This window comes from Marmota marmota, unplaced genomic scaffold (genome assembly GCF_001458135.2).
Source record: "Marmota marmota marmota unplaced genomic scaffold, marMar, whole genome shotgun sequence".
Lineage (NCBI taxonomy): Eukaryota > Metazoa > Chordata > Mammalia > Rodentia > Sciuridae > Marmota > Marmota marmota.
In genome coordinates, this window is record NW_026006039.1 from 240,074 (window position 1) to 265,698 (window position 25,625).

A 25,625-nucleotide genomic window follows, 5' to 3' on the forward strand; every position below is an offset into this window, starting at 1 on the left:
GGTAGAGAGAGAGGAGGGGAGGGGAGGGGAGAGGTGGGGAGGGGGGAGGGGGGAGGATGGGAAAGGCAGTGGAGCACAACAGACACTAGGATGGCAATTTGTAAATCAATGGATGTGTAACTGATGTGATTCTGCAATCTGTGTATGGGGTGAAGGTGGGAGTTCATAACCCACTTGAATCAAAGTGTGGAATATGATATGTCAAGAAATTTGTAATGTTTTGAACAACCCACAATAAAAAATTAAAAAAAAAAAAAGAAATCAATGATAAAAAATAGAAGCTACTCTAAAACTTGGAGACTAAATAATATCCTATCGAATGACCAATGGATATCAGAAGAAATCCAGGATAAAATAACAAAATACTTAGAAGTAAATGAGATTAGAGATACAACATCTCAAAATCTCTGGTACACTATGAACCCAGTTCTTTACATTAAGCTCATTCATTAAAAAAATAGAAAGTAACCAAATAAATAACTTAACATTATATCTCAAAGCCCTAGAGAAAGAACAACACCAAAAGAAGCAGAAGACAGGGAATAATTAAAATCAGAGCTGAAATCAATAAAATTGAAACAAACTATTCAAACACTTTATACAAAATGTTGGTTCTTTGAAAAAATAAGATTGAAAAACCTTTAACCAAGCTAATGTAGAATAGGAGAGAAAAAATTCAAATTACTAAAATTCATGTTGAAAAAGGAACTCTCATGACAGACACTACTGAACTACAGGAATAGTAAGAAACTATTTTGAATTGTATATTCTAATATGCAGAAAATCTTGAAGACATTGACAAATTTCTAGAAACACATAACTGCCCAAATTGAATCAGGAGGACATAGAAAATTTAAACAGATCAATTTCAAACAATGAAATTGAAGACACCATCAAAATCCCATGAATTAGGAGAAGCCCAGGACCAGATGAATTATCACCTGAGTTTTTTTTTTAAAGAGAGAGAGAGAGAGACAGACAGACAGAGAGAGAGAGAGAGGGAATTTTAATATTTATTTTTTAGTTTTCGGCGGACACAACATCTTTGTTTGTATATGGTGCTGAGGATCGAACCCGGGCCGCACGCATGCCAGGCGAGTGTGCTACCGCTTGAGCCACATCCCCAGCACATCACCTGAGTTTTATAAGACCTTCAAACAAGTACTTACACCAAATACCACTCAAATTATTCCATGAAATACAAAAGGAGGGAACCCTTCCAAATTCATTCTATTAATCTAGTATCACTTTGATACCAACCAAACAAAAACACATCAAGAAAAGAAAACTTTGGACCAATATCCCTGATGAACCTAAATGCAAAAATTTTTTTAACAAAATACTGGCAAATCACAACACTTTAAAAAGATGGTGCACCATGAATAAATGGGGTTCATCTCAGGGATGCAAGATTGATTCAATAAATGGAAATCAATAAAAAATTCATTACATCAATAGACAAAGGCAAGAATCACATGATTATCTCAATAGATTCACAAAAAGCATTTGAAAAAATACAGCATTCTTTTACATTCAAAACAGTAGAAAAACCAGGGATAGTAGGAATATACCTCAAAATTGTGAAAGCTATATATGTTAAACCCAAGGCCAACAATTCAAACTATCCCTATTTGCCAACAAAATGATTTTATACTTTGAAGGTCCAAAAAAGTTCACCAGAAAACTTCAAGAACTTATAGAAGAATTCAGCAAAGTAGCAGAATATAAAATCAATACCCATAAATTAATTGCATTCCTATAATTCAGCTATGAATCCACTGAAAGAGAAATTAGGAAAACTACCCCATTCACAATAGCCTCAAAAAAATAAAATAATATACCTGGGAATCAATATAACAAAAGAGGTGAAAGACCTCTATAAAGAAAACTACAGAACACTAAAGAAAGAAATGGAAGAAGACCTTAGAAGATGGAAATATCTCTCATGTTCTTGGATAGGCAGAATTAATTGTCAAAATGGACATACTACCCAAAGTGCTATAAAGATTTAATCCAATTCCTATTAAAATCACAATTGACATTCTCCATAGAAATAGGAACATAAGTCATGAAATTTATTTGGAAAAATAAGAGGCCCAGGATAGCCAAAGCAATCCTTAGCAAGAAAAGTCACACAGGAAATAATACTTTATCTTAAATTATACTAAAGATCTATAGTAACAAAAATGATATGGTATTGACACCAAAACAGACATGAAGACCAATGGTATAGATTAGAAGACACAGACAAACTCACATGAATACAGTTGTCTCATACTAGACATACATTGGAGAAGAGATAGCCTTTACAAGAGGTGCTGAAAAAATTGGAAATCCATATACAGCAAAATGAAATTAAATGCCTATCTCTCACTCTGCATAAAACCCAACTCAAAGTGGATCAAGGACCTAAGCATTAAACCATAGACCCTTTGCTTACTAGAAGGAAAAGTAGGTTCAACTCTCCATGTCAGCTTAGGAACTTACTTCCTGAGCAAAACTCTTTAAGTGTAAGAAATAAAATGAAGAATCAGTAAATGGGATGGTATCAAATTTAAAAATATTTAAGCAAACGAAACAATCAAGAACATGAAGAGAGAACATATATAGAATGGGAGAAAGTCTTTATCACCTGAACCTCTGATTGATCATTAATCTCCAGGATGTACAAATAACTCTAAAAACTTAACACAGACAAAAACCAAATAACTGAATCAATAAACGGCCAAAGAAATTGAACAGGCACTTCAATGAAGAAGAAATATGAATCATCAACAAATATAGGAAAAAATATCCAGCATCCCTAGCAATTAGAGAAATACAAATTAAAGCTACACTGATACTTCATCTCACTCCAGTCAGAATGGCAATTATCAAAAATATAAGGAACAATAAATGATGGTGATGATGTGGTAGACAAGGTACACTCATACATTGCTGGTGGAAATGCAAATTGGTGCAACCACTCTGGAAAACTGTGTGGAGATTCTTCAGAAAACCTGGAATGAGCCACCATTTGATCCAGTTATCTCACTTCTTGGTATATACACCAAGGACTTAAAATCAATATACTATCGTGACATGGCCACATCAATATTTATAGCCACTGAATTCACAATAGCTAAGCTATGGAACCAACCTAAGTGCCCTTCAACACATGAATGAATGAATGAAGAAAATATAGTGGAATATTACTCAGCTGTAAATGGAATATTACTCAGCTGTAAAGAAGACTGAAATTATAGCATTTGCCAGTAAATGGATGAAACTAGAGATTATCATTCTTTGTGAAACAAGCCAACCCCCAAAACCTAACGGCTGAATGTTCTGACAATGTGGTTGCTGACATACAATGTGGGGTAGCGGGAGGGAGGAATAGAAGTTCATTGGATTAGACAAAGAGGAATGAAGGTAAGGGTGGTGGATGGAAAAGATAGTAGATGAGTCAGACATAACTTTCCTATGTTCACTTATGAATACATGACCCCTGTAATACCACATCATGTAAACCACCGAAATTGGAAGTTATACATCATATATCTGTTTTATGTCAAAATGCAACCTACTATCATGTATATCTAAAAATAACAAAAAAGTTAAAAACAAAACAAAAAGAAACAAAAAACTAATAAGAAATGGGTGTAGTCAGCCTAAGGCATTTTCTAACTTTGGAGCATTCTCAACGAGAGCACTAACACACAAAATCTTGGCAGAAAACCATAGTAAATCCCCAAAATGAATAAATCATGAGGTTCAAGGACACCAAGCAGGCCCTAAGCTGAAGACACAAGATGCTTCCTTTCTTATTGGAGCACACATGCATTTCATGAAATAGATTTTTTTTAAAGGCAAAAGTTTATCTTTTGACTGGAATCTTTCTTTTTTTAATTTTATTTTTTACTTTAGGTGGACACAGTATCTTTATTTTTTTCTGTGTGGTGCTGAGGATTGAACCCAGTGCCTCACACATGCCAGGCAAACACTCTACCACTGAGCCACAACCTGAGTCCCTGGAATATTTCTTTTAAGAAAACAAAAACTGAGAAAAATATATTACCTAGTAACATTGTCATAGAGAATGCCTTTGAAATGAGCCAATTCAGTAATTTATGTAGAAGAATCACTGCTAGCTAAAGTTTGCCAAACCTCCTTCCTCTACTGCTGACACGGAGACTGGGTTGGAGCAGATCAGAGATCAAGTCACTTTTGAGGCATTGGGCACCAGCTCTCTGGAATCAAGTGCCCCAGATGTGGGACACAGCAACACAATCCCCATTAATCAGCAGAAACATTCCTGTTCCCCAGCACCCTAGTGGTGCTGTACAACACAGAAGTCCCACAGACTGGGCCATTGCAGACCTCACTGCTGAGTCAACAGAAACCAAGTCTAGGTTGTAAGGCAGAAGCCTGGAAAATGTGCAGCATCCAGCAGAGGCCCAATCAAACCCCCACCCCAAGCAGAAGTTTCTTATAGCTACTTACTCCTGCTCAGCACTCATAGTTATCAGCCCACTGACAGTGAGTATGGTAGCTGATAGAAGCCTTTGGAACCACAGCAATTAGGGTAGAGGCACCCACCCATCCCCCACTGGCACATTGCTCCTCATAGCTGCTTGCTCTCACCAAGTGCATGAACAGAAACTGACAGCATGGTCCAGGAGTGGGTATAAGTTCTGTGATTTGTAGCAGTCAGAGGCTCCAGTGCCTAGCAGACTACAGATAGCATGCATACATTGGCCTCACATCTGTTGACCTCTTCCAAGTATCCATCCCACTAATAGCAAGTTCCAGTGGTGAGTGAGGGTCCTGTGATCTGCAGCAGCCAATAGAAGCTTTGTGCCCAACCCCTCTTGCCCCAAAGAAGCAGTCCAAGACAGCAGCTGCCACCCAAGTGTATGTAGCCATGGACCATGAACAGTCGACAATGAGTGAGCCTGGGTGGCTGGCAGAAACTGTGGAACCACAGCAACCAATGCAGAGGTTCCCAAGCCCCAGAAGGGCTATGAACCACACAGAGATCTCACAGGCATGGGCCCCATGACCACTGGCAGCTACCAAATGCATTCAAATGCATGACCATGGATGGCATTCTCTGGCAGGAAGAAGAAACCAGCATAACCTCCACCCCTCAGTAGCCAGTGAAAGTCCCCCATACCTCAGCAGCACAGTGCATCCCACTGAGGGTTTCTATAGATCACTGCACAATGTACTTAGACACAGGCCCACTAACCTGTGTGCCCCAGCAGGAGCATCATCCCTGCCACCCAACAATATTATAGCTGAATCACTGTACCACTGCCTCAGGCTTCTGCTCCACAAACCATGAAATCAAAACAGGGGAGCTAACACCTTATTTGACAGCTCTGGGCAATGAAGCCTTTCTATGGGTCTACATTCCTAACTGGGGAGAGACCTGACTACAAGGATAAATGAGTGTTGTCTTTCTTGACCCATCAGAATGCTATTTAATGCCCAGATATACCAAAGAATGAAGGGAACTTCTTAGATTTTTATCAGATTTGTGCTGGTGAGACTGCTACCTTCACACTCAGAGAAATTTAGAGATTAAGCTGAGAAGACGTGGGCATTTACTAACCTCCCCAAACCTGATAAAGTCCAAATTGGGAAGATCCAATAATAGTCTCCATCTCAATAATTCAGCATGGAATAATATAAATCTTTTATGTCAGTTCTGATCTCACAGGTAGTTTTCATATTGATTGATGGATTTTTCTTTATTATTTCATATTGAATTCCTCAATTCAATTTGGTATATTTCCTTAATGTTTTAAAGCATTGATTGGAATTATTCTTTCCATCTTTTCTTCTTGTTCATGTTTATATTACTTCATTTTTTGTCCTTTTGCATTATCTGTTTCTGTCTCTATCCCCTGATCTTTCATCTTTTTTTCTATTCTCTTCAGGCATGATATAATTTAATAGTAATTTAATTTTCTTTAATACTTAATTTCTCACCTATTCAAGAACATTACCCCTATTTTCCACTTGCTAGTAGACTTGTGGAGAATATTTTTCAATAAGAAGATTTTTTTAGTATGTGGCTTTGTTCTTAAATGTTTGCAGTTACAGGGGATTAGTATCTCATCTCAAAGTGGTACAAGAGACTGAAAATAGCAGCAGACTCATATTGATTTGGAGCACTGAGCTATATCACCAGACTGGTGCATTTAGTAAGAGAAAGCAGCTTGAAAAAGTTTCTTGTAAAACAGTAGAAAAGAATTTTCCCAGAAAATGAGCAAAAATCAACATAGAAATACAGGTAATATGAGAAAGTAAAGGGACTAAGATGCCCCTACAATTTTGTTCACAGCGTTTCAACTACAGACCAGATAGACACTGTACTGGAGGAAATACCAGATAAAGAATTTCAAAGTTGAACTGAAATAAAATCTAAGGAATGAACTAAGGAGACACGAGGAGTGGATTAGGCAGAAAATGCAGGATATAAAGAGCATTTCAATAAAAGAGATAGAGAAAAATAAAAAATAAAAGAGAGAGATTCTGTAAAATAACAAAACCAAAATCCTGTAAATGAAAAACTCAATAAATAAAATACTAGATCATTGCTGGGAGCCATTAGCCAAGTAGGTATGACAATTTCCTTGCCAGTGTACCCCATGTTGCAGTGACATTGAATGTAGGTGACCTTGCTCAAGGACCAGGGCGGATTAGGGTGTTCCCGGTTTAGGATTATTCCTGCGGGGAATAGGGCGTATCCTGCTGCCTGAGTTCCCCTTGAGTTCTCACGGGATTCAGACAGTATATTTTGGGAGATAGAAGCCCAGTGGAGGTGGATTTGGGCAGAGAACGTGGATTTCCCCAGAACGTGATTGTAGACGGCTGGTGTGAGTTCGGGAATAAAGAGTTGCTGTTTGAATCTACAAGCTGTGTGGTGGCTCGTGATTGTGTGCCCAGCCAGACTGCGGCATTTGTGCCCAGCCAGACTGCGGCAGATCATGATCAGAATATTTAAGAAATCTGGAATGATATTTATAGACCAAACCCAAGAATTACTGGGATTGAAAAGGAATCCAAGATACAAGCTAAGGTGATAGATAAATTTTTCAGTGAAATATCAGGAAATTTCCCAAATCTTGGGAATAGACATCTAGATACAGTAGGTTTCAGAACCCTAAATAAACAAGATCAAAAGGATGTTTGTCCATTAACATTGTATTTAAAATAACCAATATAAAGAACATGGATAGAATTTTATAAGCTTCAAAAGAAAATAGGTCACATTTAGAAGTAAGCCAAAAACTTCTGATGTCTTAGTGCATATATTATCATGTTGAAAGCATTTGCCGCTCAACACAGACTCAGGTAGACCCTAATACATTAGTAGTGGAATATTATAATATAGCTCTCTCACTAATAGGTCACCAATAGGTCATCCAGATAAAAAAGTCATTAATGTCCTAAAACCACTCTAAACCAAAACAGACCTAACAGACATTTCTAGAATATTTCATTCAACAACAGCTGAATTCATTTTCTTCTAAGCTACTCATGGAACTGTCTACAAAATAGACTATATTTTAAAACACAAATCAAGTCTTAGCAATTGCAAAACAGCATATATGATAAATATATGTGCCAGGTATGAGGGCATATACCTGTAGTCCCAGCTACTCAGGAGGTTAACACAGGAGAATCATTAGAAACAAGGAATGTAAGACCAGACTGGGCAACATAGCAAGATCCTGTCTAAAAGTTTTATAAATGGTCTGGCACAGTGATGCATGCCTGCAACCCCAGCAACTGGGGAAACTGAAGGAAGAGGATCCCACATTTAAAGCCAGCATCAGCAACTTAGCAAAGCTCTAAGCAACTTATTAAGACCCTGCCTCAACATAAAATGTAAAAAAAGGCTGGGGATGTGTCTCAGTGGTCAAGTGCCCCTGGATTTAATCCCTGATTATAATTCCATTTATATAACTTTTTAAAATAGTATGCAACCTTATGGGATTGGACTTTTTTCCCCTCACTGCTGGAGATTAAAATAAGGTCCTCTCCCATGCTAGGTAAGCACTCTACCACTGAACTATATCGCCCAGCCCAGGACTGGAGTTTCTCAATCAGAAATTTATCCAGGTCATTGTGTGTGTGTGTGTGTGTGTGTGTGTGTGTGTGTGTGTGTGTGTGTGTTTTAATATTGGGAATTGAATAAAGGGGTCCTTTAGTGCTGAGGCTCATCTCATGCCTTTTTTGGGGGGGTGAAGGTAACAGTAATTGAACCCAAGGGCACCTAACCTTTGATCCACATCCCCAGCCCTTTTCATTTTTAAATTTTGTTTGAAGAAAACACTTTTGAATGATAAACAGATCAGAGAGAAAATTAAGGAAGAATTTTAAAAATTCCTAGAATCCAAGGAGAATTGGATGTTACATCATAACAGTTACATAATGTTACATCATAACAGTACCTAGAACTGCCTTCATGCAGTTTCCTAAGAGGAAAGTATCTAGCTATGAGTGACTATATTAAAAACAGAAAGCCAGGTGTGTTGGCATATGCCTGTAATCCCAGCATCTTGGGAAGCTAAGACAGGAGGATCCCAGTTCAAAGCAAGTCTCAGCAAAAGCGAGGCTCTAAGCAACTCAGTGAGACCCTGTCTCTAAATAAAATACAAAATAGGGCTAGGGATGTGACTCAGTGGTTGAGTGCCCCTGAATTCAATCCCAGGTATCACCTGTCCCCTCCCCTGCATTCCCCCCTCCAAAAAAAAAAAAAAAAACAGGAAAAAATCTACATCTCAAGGCCAAAGAAAAGCAGAAAAAAGGAAAACATTTCTTATAAAACTGAATGGGACAAGAATGTCAACTCTCCTTTCAATATCTACTTGAAATTTTAACTAGAGCAATTAGACAAGAGAAAAAATTAAGGGATACAAATTGAAAAATAAGTCAATTTATCTGTTTGCACCATAGGATCTTTTACTTAGAAGACCTCCCCAAAACTCTACTAAAGTCTTTTAGAGCTTATAAATGAATTCAACCAAGTAGCAGGATTAAAAAGTCAATAGACAAAAATCACAATGGAGTATTTATCACTCAGTCATAATGACTTTATGATATTTGCCAGCAAATGTATGGATCTGGAGACTCTCATGCTAAGTGAAATAATCAAGTCCCAAAAGACCAATGATCAAATGTTTTTCCTGATATGTGGAAGCTAACTCACAATAAGCATGGGGATGGGGTGAGGGGAAGAATAAAAATGCAGTAAATTAGACAATTGAGTATGGAGGGAAGGGAGAGTCATAAGCAAAGGAAAGACAGTGGAATGAATTTGACATAATTTCTGATGTACATATATGAAAACAAAGTGAATTCTACCACCATGTACACCCATAAGAACGGGACTCTAACTAGAATAAGATATATACCATGCTTGCATAATTATATCAAAATGGATTCTACTCTCACATAGAGCTAAAAAGAACCAATACATTTTTAAAAAATAGCTTTTATATGCATCAATAATAAACCCAATGGAAAAAGAAATCAGGAAAACAATTCTATTTACAATAGCCTTACAAAACCAAAACAGCAACAACAATAACAAACAAGCAAACAAAAAACAAACCTCCCAAGCCACTGAGGAATAAATCTAACTAAGAAGGTGAAAGACATTTTCCATAAAAATTATAGAATAAGGGTCTGGGGTTGTAGCTTAGCGGTAGAGCACCCTCCTAGCACGTGCAAGGCACTGGGTTTTATCCTCAGCACCACATAAATGTAAAATAAATATATTGTGTCCACCTAAAACTAATAAATAAATAAATATTTTAAAATAAATGAATAAATAAAGAAAATAAAGCTATTGTGTTCAACTGCAATTTAAAAAAAGGAAAATAATAAAAAATTGAAAATCTTAGACCCTAAAGGATAAAAATGTCTCCAATATTCTTGGTGAAGCAGAATTAATACTGTCAAAATTGTCTTATTACTCAAAGCAATCTATATATTCAATGCAATACCCATCAAATACTAATGATATTTTCCCAGAACTAGAAACAAAGTTCTAAAATTCATACGAAAGAATAAAAGACCCAGATGGGACTGCATATTTGTACAACCAATCTGAAAAAGTATATGAAGAATTTCTCAAAGGACTATTAATAGAGCCACCATAAATTGATGGAATGGGAGAACATCATGCTGAGTGAAATAAGCTAAACTCAAAGTCAAGGGTCCAATATTTTCTCTTATACGAGGAAGCTTAGACCAAAACAGGAGAAAGAAATAAAGTAGGAATCCCATGGAAATAGAAGGAATATCAGTGGAGCAGAGGAAAGGAATTAAAGAGGAGGGAAAATATGGAGAAGGAGAGCAATTGTGGAATGTAACTAAACAAATTATTCTATCTATGTATATGAATATACCACAGTGAATTTAATATATGTATCTATAAGGCACTAATTCAAAAAACACTATAAATAAATAGAAGAAGACCAGTAGAATAAAGAAAGGGGAACAGGGAGAGAAAGAAAGTGAAGGAAAAGAGCTACTAGGGACTGAAGTGGAATAAATTATATCCTCTGCATGGATGATTATGTGAAAATAAACTCCACATAATATATAAGTGTAATTTATTAAAGAGAAAAAGAAAAAACAATAGCTAAAACAGTTCTGAGCAATATTAACAAGCCTGATGATATTGCAATACACAATCTCAAGTTATAGTACAGAGTTGTGGTAACAAAAACAGCATGATATTGAACAGACATGAAGACTAATGGAGTTGAAGAGAAGACACTTAGGTAGTCGTTTGATTGTTGATAAAGGGCCAAAAACATATATTAAAGAAAAGATAGCCTTTTACACAAATGTTAGGAAAACTGGATGTCCACATGTAGAAAAATGAAACTAGATATCTATCTTACCCTCCACAAATGTAAACCAAAATGGACCAAAGACCTAAGAATAAGAGACTTCACAACTGCAAGAAGAAAACATACACTCATCACTGCAATCTATATGCACAAGCATCAACTGCCTTGACAACACTCCCAAAGCTCTTTAGCTTTTATTTCTTTAAATAAAATCAAGAATTATTAAATTGGGTGGCATTGAACTAAAAATCTGCACAACAAAAGAACCAAAAGCACAAAGATAGAGCCCACAGAATGTGAGAATATCTTTGCCAGCTACTTTTCTGATAGAGAATTAATATCTGAAACATACAAAGAAATGCAAAGCTTTATATTGAGAAAACTACCCAAATAGTTTAATCAATAAATGGACAAATTTATGAGACATACACTTTTTTCCAAAGAAAAATACAAATGGCTAACAAATATATGAAAAATGTTTAACATCTTTAGCAATAAGGAAAATGCAAATCAAAACTATCATCTCACAAGAATCTAAATAATAAATTCTGGCAAGGATGTGGGGAAAAAGAACACTTATACACTGTTGACAGAAATTTAAATGAGTGTAACCAGATATGGAAATCAGCATGGAGGTTTCCAAAAGACTAAGAAGGAAACAACCATATGATCAGCTATTTCACTTTTTGGTATTTATTCCAAAGAGGTATTTAGTATACATAGTGATACTTGTATTCCAATGTTTATAGCAGCACCATTCATAATAATCAATTTATGAAAACATCTTATGTATCTATTATCAGATGAATGAATAAAAAAAACATGGTGCATGATGCAATGGAGTTTTACTCAGCTGTGGAGAGGAATGAAATTGAGACATTTTCTGGATAGTGGATGGACCTAGAGAAATCATGCTAAGTGTAATGAACCAGACTCATGAAGTCAAATCATGAATGTCTTCTGTTATATGCATATGAGAGAGAGAGAGAGAGAGAGAGAGAGAGAGAGAGAGAGAGAGAGAGAGAGAGAGAGAGTGGCTCTTCTAACAATCAAAGGGAGAACAGTAAAGTAGAGGAATGGAAATGAGGGAAAAAGAGGAGGTGATGGAAAAGAAAAATACTGGGTGATGAAATTGACCAAATCATGCTATGTGCATGTATGACTAAATCACAATGGAATCTCATTTCTAGGTATAATCTGCCAATTAAAAAATTAATAGAAGGGAAGTCAGTAGAGTAGAGGAAGGAAATGAGGAATTATGAGGAAGTACTAGGGAATTAAACTAAGCCAAGTATATCATATGTAAATATGTCACCATGAATTTCATTATTATGGAGTCTGCCTGAGCAATTATCAGTTTATGAATATATAAATAATGTGATACAATCGAATACTTTTAGCCATTAAGATTAATGAAATCCTTTTTTTGGTGACAACAGTAATTGCCCCCCCCCTCAACATAATGTGTTGTGAAATAAGCCAAGCACAAAACACATATTGCATGATATTATTTATATGTGGATGCTAAAATGTTTTTGTTACACAAAAGAAACATTAAAATTGTGATTATTGTGATTATAGGAAGATAGGGTACTTATGGATCATTGGTGGTGTGGAAGTTTGCCAAAGTATTAATAATTATAGTGAGAAGAAATGAATTCAAGGTATCTATTTTCCAGCATACTCATTATAGTTAATGGAAATATAATGTTGAAAAATACTGAGTGAATGTTTTGTAAGGATTCTGGCTATGGAAATGTACAAGAGAGCAAATTTCCTCTGGTGAGCAAACTCCAGGCGGGTAACAGGTGCCCTGTTTTCCACACCTAGAATATTCTGCAGTTTCTCCCTGGAACCAGTAAGATAACTAATACATGTGCAATGCCTAGCTGCTGTAGTAATGTCCTTTGTGAGGAGGCTCTGTGCTATCATCTTATCAGCTTTGACCTTGATCTCAGACACTCAGCTCCTGGGAATAGAGGAACTCTCTTGATAGACAATCACAATGTTTCACTGCACCTAAACCTGTCCACATAACAGTAACCTTATAAAATGGACTTTCTTGAGAGCTACACAAAGCTCCTAACATTGCACATTGTAACTAAGTATGTATTTGAGGAATAAGCTGCATAATGTTGCTGACTCTGGAACCTGCCTAGTGATATAATGAACAATAAGTACTAATGATGCCAATGACATAATGTAACCTATTGATATAAATAAAGCTGGCAGCTCAAGCAAGCAGCCTTTGTTTGCCTCTGTACTTTTCTTCTGTCTCCTTTTGCTTTCCTTGCAAATGTTAACTATTCTCACTACAAAAATGATAACTATATGAAGAAATAAATTTCTTAATTAGCTAGATTTAACTATTTCACAATGTATATTTACATAAAAACATGTTTTACACTATACATATAGTTTTAGTTATCAGCTTCTAAAGTTAAATATTAAAAATAAATGATATAGAACAATAAAAAACATGCAATTCTTATACAGTTGGCCATGTATATACCCTGTTTTCTGGTTCTGGGGATTGAAACCAGGTGTGCTTTACTTCTGAGCTACATCCTCAAATCATTTTTACTTTTATTTTAAGCAGGGTTTTGCTGAAGTGCTGAGGCTGGCCTCAAACCTTGTTGCTGGGATTACAGGTGTGTACCTCTGTACTCAGCTATATATTCTATTTTAATGTTAATTTTACATTTGTTATCAAGAAGTTAATATCAATATAATTGGGTTACTTTGTATTAAAAATAGCTTGGATTGTGCAGAGGGGAGTGAGGGGTGGGATAGAGCTGTGGGAATGGGAAGGATGGTAGAATGAGACAGACATTATTACCCTATATGTTTTTATAATCACATTACTGGTATGACTCTGCACCATGTACAGCCAGAGGAATGAGAAGTTGTGCTCCATTTGTGTACAGTGTATCAAAATGCATTCTACTGTCATGTATAACTAATTAGAACAAATTTAAAAATAATAGAAGGGAGACTAGTAGAATAGAAGTAGAGGATAATGGATAGAAAGGAAAGGGAAAGGGGAGGTACTAGGGAATGAAATTGATCAAATTATACTGTTTTATTATGTGCATGTATGAATATATTATAACAATTTTGTTATGTATAATTATAATGCACCAATAAAAATTAAAAATGCTAAAATATCTTGTGAAAAATTTTTTATAAGGTCTAGAAAAACTGTAATTTGTAGCCAAATTATAAAGAAGACATTAATTACTAATAGAAATGAATTGTAATTGCAAAAATGGAGACTAGGTATTTATCAAAGATAATCTGATCTATAAGAATGGATATAAAAGAATTTATAGCATTTATTTCTTGTATGCATTAAATAAATTCAATCAATTAATAAGATATAATACCTTGGGATAAAAGTTTCATGCATGGAATGCTTTGCTGTATTATACAATATACATTATAATATGAATTAATATAGGATTTAGAAAGTTGGATAATACTAGTTTATACAGACACTTCTAAGTCAAAGACTTCTATGTCAATTATCTTCTCCTTGGAGAGTTCTCCACAATGAATTAAACATTGCTAGTGTGATGTGTGAGTGTGTGTGTGTGTGTGTATGTGTGTGTATTCCTGTATGTAAAAGAATTCTAAAATCTGCCTATGAAATAGAAGTGTGTTTTCTCATGAGTTCTTATTTTTTAAGCAATTGTAATATTCATGTTTTCCAATGAGAGAAAAGGCAAAACAATTATTGTAAGCAAAAAATTATTATAATAAAATTATTTCTTATTTTAAAAAAACTAACATCAGTTAGTTTTAGAATTAAGGTTCATTGTGTATATGTAATGTGTAGGCTACTGAGGAGGTACAAAGGCCCAAGGGACACTAAGAGGCATTGAAATGCTTTGTCAGGTAAACTATTAAAATTTTTCTTTTCTTTCATGCCAGTAGGCTCCCACTGAGCAAAGTTAATGATACCTTGGGGATTTTACCTCATTCTAGTATAAGTGGATTTATTATCTCAGATTGGATTTTAAAAAATTCATAACACATTTAATGTGGAATTGTATGAATGGCACCCTCATTCACCATATTTTTAAAATATTATAAGTACATAAAATAGCAAACATCACTGAAAATTACTAAGTGCATCAAATCTTTTGGTTATCTCTCTCTAGAAGCTCTTTGAAAGAGACTAAATGTGAGTTTACTAAGTGGTTCTTAGGGGAAAGGAAACAGTAGGGGTAGTCAGTAGTTAATTTTAACTGCTTGTTGACATGGCTTAATAGCTGTTAGAATATATTTTTAAATATTAAACAATATTATTGTTGCTTATTTTTTAATGACTATACTCCATTTCATAAACCCAATTATTTGTATGAACATTATGCATTATTATAAGATTATATTTTAAAATTAGTAATTACTATTGAGTGACAATATAGATGTCATTCATATATGTCATGTATGTCATAATTTCATTCTTCTTTATGGCTGAGTAAAACTCCATTGTGTATATATACCACATTTAAAACATCTATTTCTTTGTTGATGGGTACCTAGCATGGTAAAATTGCTTGGCAATTGTGAATTGTGCTGCTATAAATATTGATATGTCTGCCTCTCTATAGTACGCTGATTATAGATCTTTTTAATGTATACTGAGAGGGGTAGCTAGACCATATAGTGGTTCCATTCCCTACTACTGCACTTCCCTGCATTTTTTGAAGAATTTACATATTGATTTCCAGAGTGGTTGCATTAATTTAAGTCCCACCAACAATGTATGAGTGTATTTTCCCTGATATCCTTGCTAACATATAGTATTATTTATGTTCTTGATAATTGCCATTCTGACTGAAGTGAGATGAAATCTTAATGTAGTTTTGATTTGCAATTCCCTGATTGCTAGAGATGTTGAACTTTTTTTCCCTATATTTATTGGCCATTTGTATTTCTTATTTTGAGATCTGCTTAGTTCTTTTGCTTATTTCTTAATTGGGTTATTTATTTTTTTGGTGTTAAGTTTTTGAATTTTTTATACATTATGAATATTAATTCCCTATCTGAGGAGCAGATGACAAAGATCTCCCATTCTTTAGACTGTCTCTTTATGCTTTTGTTTCCTGTGCTGTGAAATTTTTAATTTTATGCCATTCCAATTATGATTATTGGTTTTATTTCTTCTGCTTTGGGAGTCTTATTAAGGAAGTTGATGCATGTGCCAATATGTTGGAATGTTAAGCCTGCATTTTCATTTTGTAGTTGAAGTTTCTCTTCTAATTTCTAGATCTTTGATGAACTTAGAATTGACTTTTGTTCGAGGTGAAGGGTAAGCATCAAGTTTCATTCTTCTACATAGATTTATCCAATTTTCCCAGTGCCATTTATTTAAAAGGCCATTTTTCCTCCAATGTAGTTTTTTAAAAAACTTTCTTGAGCCTCAGGTAACTGTAAGTATGTGGGTTTTCCTCATTTTTTTTCTATTCTGTTCCATTGGACTTTATGTCTATTTTGGTGCCAATAATATACATTTTGTCTTAATATAGCTCTGCATTATATTTGAGATCAGGCATTATGATGTATCCAGCTCACTCTTGTTCAAAATTGCTTTGGCTATTCTAGGTCTCTTATTTTTCCAAATGAATTTTAAAATTACTTTTTCTCTGTGAAGAATGTCATAGGTATCTTTTAAAAATTTTGTTTTTTTAAATTAATTTTTATTTGTGCTTTTTAGTTATACATGACAGTAGAATGTTTTTTGATATATTATATATACATGGAGCATAACTTCCCATTCTTGCAGTTGTACATGCGAGTTACACTGGCTGTGTATTCATATATGAACATAGGAAAGTAATTCATTCTACTGCTTTTCCTATTCCTGTTCCTCTTCCCTTTCCTTCATTACCCTTTGTGTAATTCTAAGTACTTCTATTCTTCCCTCCCCATTTATTGTGTGTTAGCATACATATATCAGAGAGAACATTCGACCTTGGGTGTTTTTGGATTGGCTTATTTCACTTACATGATGCTCTCCAGTTCCTTCTATTTACCGGCAAATACCATAATTTCATTCTTCTTTATGGCTGAACAATATTCCATTGTGCATATATGCCACATTTTCTTTATCCATTCATCTGTTGAAAGGCACCTAGATTAGTTCCATAGCTCAGCTATTGTGAATTCAGCTACTATAAACATTGATGCAGCCAGATCACCATAATATGTTGATTTTAAGTCGTTTGGGTATATACCGAGGAGTGGGATAACTGGATCAAATGGTAGTTCCATTCCAAGTTTTCTGAGGAATCTCCATACTGCTTTCCAGAGTAGCTGAACCATTTTGCAGTCCCACCAGCAATTGTTGTCAGAGGTATTTTGTTGGGGATTGCCTTGAATGTGATTAACACTTTTGACAGTATGGTTATTTTGACAATATTAATTCTGCCTATCTAAGACCATTGAAGTTCTTTCTGTTTTTCAAGATCTTTAATTTTTTTAAGTATTCTATAGTTTTCATTGTAAAGATCTTTTACTTCTTTGGTTAGATTTATTCTTAAGTACTTTTTTTGAGTTTATTGTGAATGAAATAGTTTTTCTAATTTCTTTTTTTAGCAGACTCATTATTGGAATATTGGAAAGTAATTGATTTGTATATGTCAACTTTATACTCTGCAAATTTTGTTTATCATCTCTAGAAGTCTTCTGATGGAGTTCTTGAATCTTCTAAATGCAGAATCATGTCACTGATAAGCATATACTTTTGCTGCTGCTTTTCCAACTTCTATCTGAATGTAACCTGTCATTTTTCTCTTGCAACTTTTAAAATTAATATTTCTTTCTATTATTCCTTTTCTGTACATTACACAAATTCATTGTTATGTGTTTTGTAGAAGTTATTTTTTGATCCTGCTATTTATTTTTTTTAAATAACGTGTTAAGATAGTATTTTTGCTTTGAAAAAGAGTAACGTTTAATGTGCATTTTTTGAGCATTATATTAATTTTAGTAATTTCTCCTGTTTTTAAAATTTTTATTGGTTTTTGGTTATACAAAATAGTAAAATCCATTTTGATATAATTATATAGGTATGGAATCTGTCTTATTCTAATTAGGACCCCCTTCTTGTAAATGTACATGATAGTGAGATTCACTGTGATGATATGCCTCTTGTACTTAGATTTCCATCTTGTTCCTAAGATTTGGAAAAATTTCTAGTATTAACATATTAATTGTGCATTAATTTAGTTTGTATTTCAGATCCTTTGTCTACCCCAGTGGTTCTTAAATTTGGTCTTGATATTATCCAAGATTTTTTTTCTTTTTTTATGGTGCTGGGGATTGCACCCAGGGCCTTGTGCATGCAAGGAAAGCACTCCACCAGCTGAGCTATATCCCCAGTCCAATCCCAGGTTTTTTGACTATTCTGGTGAAAGTCTTTTAAATATTTTATTGTTCAGTTTACTGTCAAGATTATATACTTTGTCTTCAAGTCCTGAAAATCTCTGCAAAAGTGGTCCAAACAATTGGTGATGTTTTCCATAGAATTTTTAATATGATTTATTGAGTCTTTCATTTTCAGGATTTCCACTTGGTTATTTTTTCAGAAGGGGCCCTATCTCTTTATTGAAACCTGTATTTTCTAATTATTCCTCACCTCTCCTTTTATCTTGTTGAATATTTTAATTATGAATTTTCTAAATTCTTCAACATTTCTTATACCATTATATCAGTGGGGTGGGGTCAGTTGTTGAACTGTTGTGGGCTGTTTGGTTTTTTTTTCCCCCACAGGCAGTCTTTATCAGAACTGGAATCTCACACAACAGTGACCCAAAAAGTTTATTGATGCCACACAGTGGCAACTATAATGTAACAGTGGCCTCTGAAATACCGTAGGTGATCTCACTCAACCACACAATAGATACTAATAGAATGCAGATGCACTGATTCATGATGAGACTATAGTGTAGAGGTCTACAAATAGCCACATAGCAGGGAAAAGACTTAATGGCCAAAAGCAGACATTCTGTGCCTCCCATTGTGTGGAAAATATAAAGCTGAACTGCACATCCCATGTAGCTGATGGTCTTCTTAGAAGTTCCTAGGTTAAACAGCCTCTGAGGCACAATGCTTGAGGTATAACACATGTCCAAAAAGGAGAGGTCAGTGAGGGAAAATTACATAGGGCTGTGGAGATGGGGATCTAACCTGGAAACCAGAATGATAATGATGTTTCCTATCATTGTCATGGGGCATGTAATCAGAAGAACAATGAATAGAGGAAGCCCTAGCCAAGGACAGTCAGCAAACCTTAGTAGAATAAATTATTCAGGGTAGCTTTCATTAATTAAAGGCATTCTCTTCAATTTATACTCCTTACTGTAAAAAAAGTGACAAAATTGGTAGATTTATTAGTAGTCATAAATAACTGTGCATTTACCAGCCTAATAGAAGATGAATATATCTTGCTAAGAATATAAATCTTCTGGGAGTAGGTGACCAAGCTTTCCTATATGACAGTATAAATTATAAGCAGTTAACTTCCCCATGTAAGTTAGTAATTTTCAAACTTAATTTGATGCTTTGTTTAATAAGGCTGAAAATAGACATCTTAAGTTCTGATGATGGTTAAATAAAAAATAGACATCTTAAGTTATGTACTTTGTAGACTCCAAAACAATGCTTTTCAAATTTTTGCTGGCATAAAAAATAGTGGAATATGTTGTTAAAATGAAGTTTACTGGTTTATCACATTAGGTGTCTGATAGAAGAGATGTGGAATGGTACACTGGAACATATGGTTAATTTTCAGACACACTGCTTCAATCAATATAAAATGTCAAGAGTAAAAACATTCAGTTTATAAAAGCTGAAGAAGGAGAACACTTGGTTCTATGAAAATCATCTAGATAGTCTCATTCAACTTCACAAATTACTTGATTAATGTTCATATCTATGGGTAGTTAGAAGACTTGGGTTTTAATAAATATTTCTTATTCTTTGGCATTGAGGAAGAAATTTAAACATTTTAAGTAGGTTCTTGAACTATAAGTTCAGATAGTTGAGCTATTACAATGTTTTTTTCATTGTTTTAAGAATTTCATTTTGCATGTACTTTTTTCTGACATAAGAATTCAAGTTTTTGAGCACTTGATCAGTTTATGTTAATTTTTTTTCTCATGTAGGAATTTTCTATTATAAACTGAGCTTATCGTCCTGTTGCAATGTAAGAGTTTAGTTAATTATCAATGAATGACTGTATATTTGTTTATTTAACTCCAGATAATGGCTGTCAGGAGAAAAGCCCCATTCAGGCCCAGAGGCATATTTAGATTTTTAAGCTATTTTACACTTCCTGGATATATTTCTTTGTTTTTTCAAATAAAATAGACTCAATATCCTGTAGCTGAGTAAAGCAGCCTTTTTTCATTTTTTTTCTCTTTTTTCCTCCCCTCTTCTGGTGACATGCATTACATGAAATCCACAATCTCTTGTAAGATGGGGAATATTCAGATGAGAAATTATAATGGTGTCCCAGTAACAAAATTCTGGGTTACTCTTCCACTCACTTAGTGGTTCAGGATATCTGATTACATTATTACAGGAACAAAGCATAATTTTGATAGTCTCTATTTTATTAAATCCTCAAAGCCATCTTGTTAGGTTCACACAAAGCTCTGCAGAGATAAGATGTGAATGTAGCTGTTTGATCATATGCCATTCTAGTTCAAATGTGTGCTATCAAATAATAAATCCAACTAATCTGTAATGATCCCTGTGTGCCAAATACTCCAATAATATTTCACATCCATTAAATCATTCAGTATCCATCCCAAACCATATGACAAAGGAAATAGTCACATATATATAAATATATATTTACATATGTGTGTATGTGTGTGTGTGTGTGTGTGTAATCATTCTTTCTTATATTCTGCCAATAATTGGTAAGGTTTTTAAGTTTAAAAAGCAATTATTTAAATAGCAGAAAGAATAGTAAAGTAGAGGGAAGGGAAAGGGGGTGGAAGGAAGGGAGGCAAAGCGGAAATACTGGGGGCTGAAGCAGAACAAATTATATTCATGCTTTTATAATTGTGTCATAGTATATTCTATTGTCATGTGTACCTAAAAAGAACCAATAAAGAAAATAAATCACATAATATGTGAAAAGGGCAATCCTTGCCTGAAATATGATTATGATACATCAGGACTATAATTCCAGAATTTCAATATTCCACATAAGGCTTCTGTACTCTAGGGATGTTTCCTGGTCACCCTTGTACCTTATTTGAGCTTCACATCAATCATGGTGTTGAATGAACACATAAAATTTAATAATTTTGTCTTGATCCAAGTTCTTTTTCACATGAAAATTCTATGTGGTAGATGGGACATTTGGTAAACATTCTTTGAACTAATTAGAGTCTTAAAATAAATATTCTAAAAATTGTAGCTCATTAGGTAGATAGTTTTGCCATGAGCAGGTGGACATGGGAAGAATGATATACAGTTAATTACAAATAGGATATTAGACATATGCATCTAAAAGAATCCATGAGTCCACAGGACTATGAAGGATTCTGGCTGTGGAAATGTACAAGACAGTGAATTTCCTCTGGTGAGCAAACTCCATCAGGTAACTGATGCCCTATTTTCCACACCTGGAATATTCTGCAGTTTCTCCCAGGAACTAGTAAGATACTAATACATGTACAATGCCTAGCTGCTGTGGTAATGCCCTCCATGAGGAGGCTCTATGCTAGAATCTTAAAAGCCTGGACCTTGATCTCAGACACTAAGTTCCTGGGAAGAGAGAAACTCTCTTGCTAGACAACCACAATGTTTTACTGAGCACAAACCTGCCCACATAACAGTAACTTTGTACAATGGATGTGGGGACAAGTGTATGGAGGTACTGCATACATGGCATACGTTAAGTGCTTCTGAGTGGCAAACCACTCCCCCATGCTAGGCATGTGAGTGTCAAACTGCTTACCCTGTAGGCACAGCCCTGGGTGTGAGGCCATGTGTTGCAATCCTTGCACTTGCTCAATGGCCCACTCCTCGATTGGTCAAGGACAAGGACAGTTAGCAAGAAATTGTATTGGTGGCTGCCTGTAATCTGCTTAGCTACTGCCTGAGTGTGTGTGTGTGAGTGTGTGTGTGTGTATTAGTAACTGTACAATAAAATCACACCTGCTTCCTGCTTGGTCTCCAGAGGTCTTGATTAGCGACTCCATGGCCACACTCTCCTCTATCCTGTTATGTGGACCTCCTCGATGGATAAGAGAGAGCCCACACAGCTGGACTTTTTTGAGAGCCACACTAAGCTCCTAGCATTGCACATTGTAACTTAGTATGTAACCGAGGAATAAGCTGTATAATGTTGCTAAGTCTATAAGCTGCCTAGTGATACAGTGAACAATATGTACTAATGAAGCCAATGACCTCATGTAACCTACTGAGATAAATAAACCTGTCAGCTCAAGCAAGCAGCCTTTGCTTTGCCTCTGTATTTTGCTTCTCTTTCTTTTTGCTTTCCTTGCAGGACTAGGAATTACAAGGAACTTTACTGAAGCAGACAATAGCATTTGGAACATGGAAACTGATATACCCAACCTTTTCTAGCCATAATTAATTTTAACCCCTTAGGGAAATCATTGTTTCAAGATCATGTCACATCTGTCTATTGTGACCAGGTCTTTATGACCCTCTCCTTGTGACTAGGTCATCACAGAAACCATGTTGTAACCACACCTTGTGACTAAGTTATCATGGCTTTATAAAGAAAATTTGCTGAGGGCTAACCAAAGGGTTAATAAATTACTTAAGGTGGGGATGGGAAACTAAGTAAAGAACAAAAGATCATAAAACCTCTAAAACCCACAGATTCTGTAAGAGCCACACCAGTCTTTCTGGAGACAATCCATGAATGCCTATACAATGTTTTCCTAATTTTTTAACTTTTCTAACAAAGTTCTGTCTAAACTCTGTCCATCTTGCTTGAAATTCTTCCTGTGGAATTACAAGAACTATGAACCCCCCTCTGCCACTCAGGACCAATGGCAGGTCTCTTCTGTAACAGAATCCATCCATATTCTTAAATAATTATACCATAAGACACTTATTATCTATTCATTTTGTATAGTTTTATTTATTTATACATACATGGACCATCCTTCAGGTTTTTAGAGTAATTTTGGCTTTGATACACAAGGAACCTTCCATAATTTATTATATTTAACTCTAATGACAGTGATCCCATCCAGTATGCTTATCTTAATTTTTATTTGGGATTTTTTTAGTTTTATTGATTTCATTTTTTAAAATACATGACAGAGGAATGCATTACAATTCTTATTACACATATAGAGTATAATTGTTCATATATAGAGTATATTGATGCCAATTCATGCCTTTATACATGTACTTTTTTGCATTACCATTCTAATTACACATATATACCACAATTTTTTATATCTCTATTTATATAATAAAGTATGTTGACACACAATTCAAGTCTTCATACATGTACTTTGGATAATGATGGGTTTCATTTATAGATTTCATCTTATTTAAGTATAGTTTTGCTTGTAAATTGTTGTACCCCAATACCCTTTTTATTTCTCTTAATACTTTACCAGAGAACCAGAGGATTTAATAACTAATCCATATGCCTAATTCATATGAGTTACTCTGAATTATTTAAGTACTATAATTCTATGCTTAGATTGCTCATCCTTTCCATGTCATTCTCATATTTTTTTACTTTTAGCTCTTGGATTTTGTTTTTTTGGATCTCTACTTCTAGTGTTTTTTCCATCTTTATTTTAATACACAGGGATGTATTTATTCATGGATAAATTTAAAGTCATTTTAATGAATTTCTGGACTCTTTCTATTGATGTCTTCTTTGTATCTCAATTCCCATTTTCATTCCAGTGTCTCCCATTCATATTTAGTTTTCACCACAAACAATGTTTAATTTATACTTAGAAAATTTTTTGCCTTTATAGAAAGTAAAAGATCACAGGAAGAAATGAAATCTATTTTTTACCTGACACTAATACCTCTGGTTGAAAAATATGCAAAAATCAATGCATGAAAATTTGATCATATAATAAAAGATTCATGTTTTAAAGTCATGTAATTGAATGAAGGGTTCATATTTCTGTCAAGAAAGTACTGTCTAAAATACTCTATTGAAATTTACATGCTTTGGACATTGTTTTAAATAATAGACACAGAAAGAAATTATTAATTACAAAGAAATCTAGTTGTTCTTAGAGCTACAGAATGTGGTATTCCCAAATTTTACAAAAGGATCTCTGGACTGATGGCATAGTTCAGTAGTGTGCCAGGTTTAGGTTACACAAGGCCTTGGATTGCCAAACAATGCTCCAAGCACTGGATCTCATCAACAGCATAGGCATGGGGGAGGTATAACATGGTGGGAATGGGGAAACTCTCTGAAAGGAAATGCTCTCTGTCTTTCAGATGTACATATATCACATTTCAAAGTCCCTGAGAATGCATGGCCCATCACAATAAGCATCTTTTTACTTACCTTATTGGACAGATATCTTTCAATCAAAAGGATATACAAAGATACACTTGAATTTTTCAGACTTTGAGAAAAAGGCCAAGAAACTAGAAATCACACATGCATATTTAAGAGTTAGCTTTAGAAGAGTTAGTTTTCCATTTAATACAGATGCTAAAGAAAATATCAAGAATGTTTTGTGATCATGTTGTTTATATGCTTTTCCTGAAATCTCTTGGGCATTGTTTTCATACAGGCCATTGATTTATCCTTTCCCCAGGTAAGTAAGCAGAGAAAGTTTTTGGGACAGAGATCTCTATCTATTTCTGTCTCCCTCTTAACACATACATTATATCATATGTGTAGATAACATTAAAATGAATACATAATTTTTAAGTACATTACTTAAAAAAATTCAGTTACATCAAGTAGCAGGTATGGAAAGGTTTCCTTTTTACAACTTCCTCTTTTGGTCCATAATCTCACCTTTCCCTAAAAACAACCATCATACCATATGAATATGCACATGTTGAATATTTTCTACTCACTCTCATTTGCTTCAGATCAATTCCTTATCCCCACATATATCATTTGTTAAAGACAAAATAACAGGTTGGCTACTAGGTTTATTATAACCCTTTTGCATGTTATATTGTTCTTTGTTTTGTTTTCAGGATCATTTCTTAAGTTTTTTTTTGACATATTTATTATATTCCTATGGTAATCTTATTTGCATTGAATCTCATTGGAGATTTTCAATGATCCTATATCTAGATATTTATATCTATCTCCACTTCTGTGTCTTCTTCTTTTCTTTTGGTTTCTTTTCTTTTTTCTCCTCTTCCTTTCTCTTTCCCTCTCCTTCCTTCCTTCCATTCCTCCTCCTCTTCCTCCTTCTTCTTCTTTTCACTCTTATTCTCTCTCTCTCTTTTCCTCTGTGGTTCTTTACATCAAAGTATTGTGGATGCTAGGGAATTACTCTTCCATAGAGTTACATCCTAGTCCTTCTGCTATTATTTGTTTAAGTAACCTTTCTCTTCTTTGTCTCTATCTCATCATCTTCTTTAACTATGACACCAAAATTTGTTTTTCTGACACTGTCCCATAAATCTTTTAATCTTTTTTATACGATTTTATCCTGTCTTCTTTTCTCTCCTATGATTATTTTCAGATTATCTGTTTGACTTCACAGATTTATTCTGCTTGAACAATTCTGCTGTTGATGCGTTCTATAG

At 34.6% G+C, this 25,625-nt stretch overlaps 1 pseudogene; it reads right to left on the reverse strand.

The window, feature by feature from the left end:
- Positions 1-18,571: 18,571 nt before the first annotated feature.
- On the reverse strand, positions 18,572-19,204 carry LOC107161078 (annotated as a pseudogene).
- Positions 19,205-25,625: the final 6,421 nt, after the last annotated feature.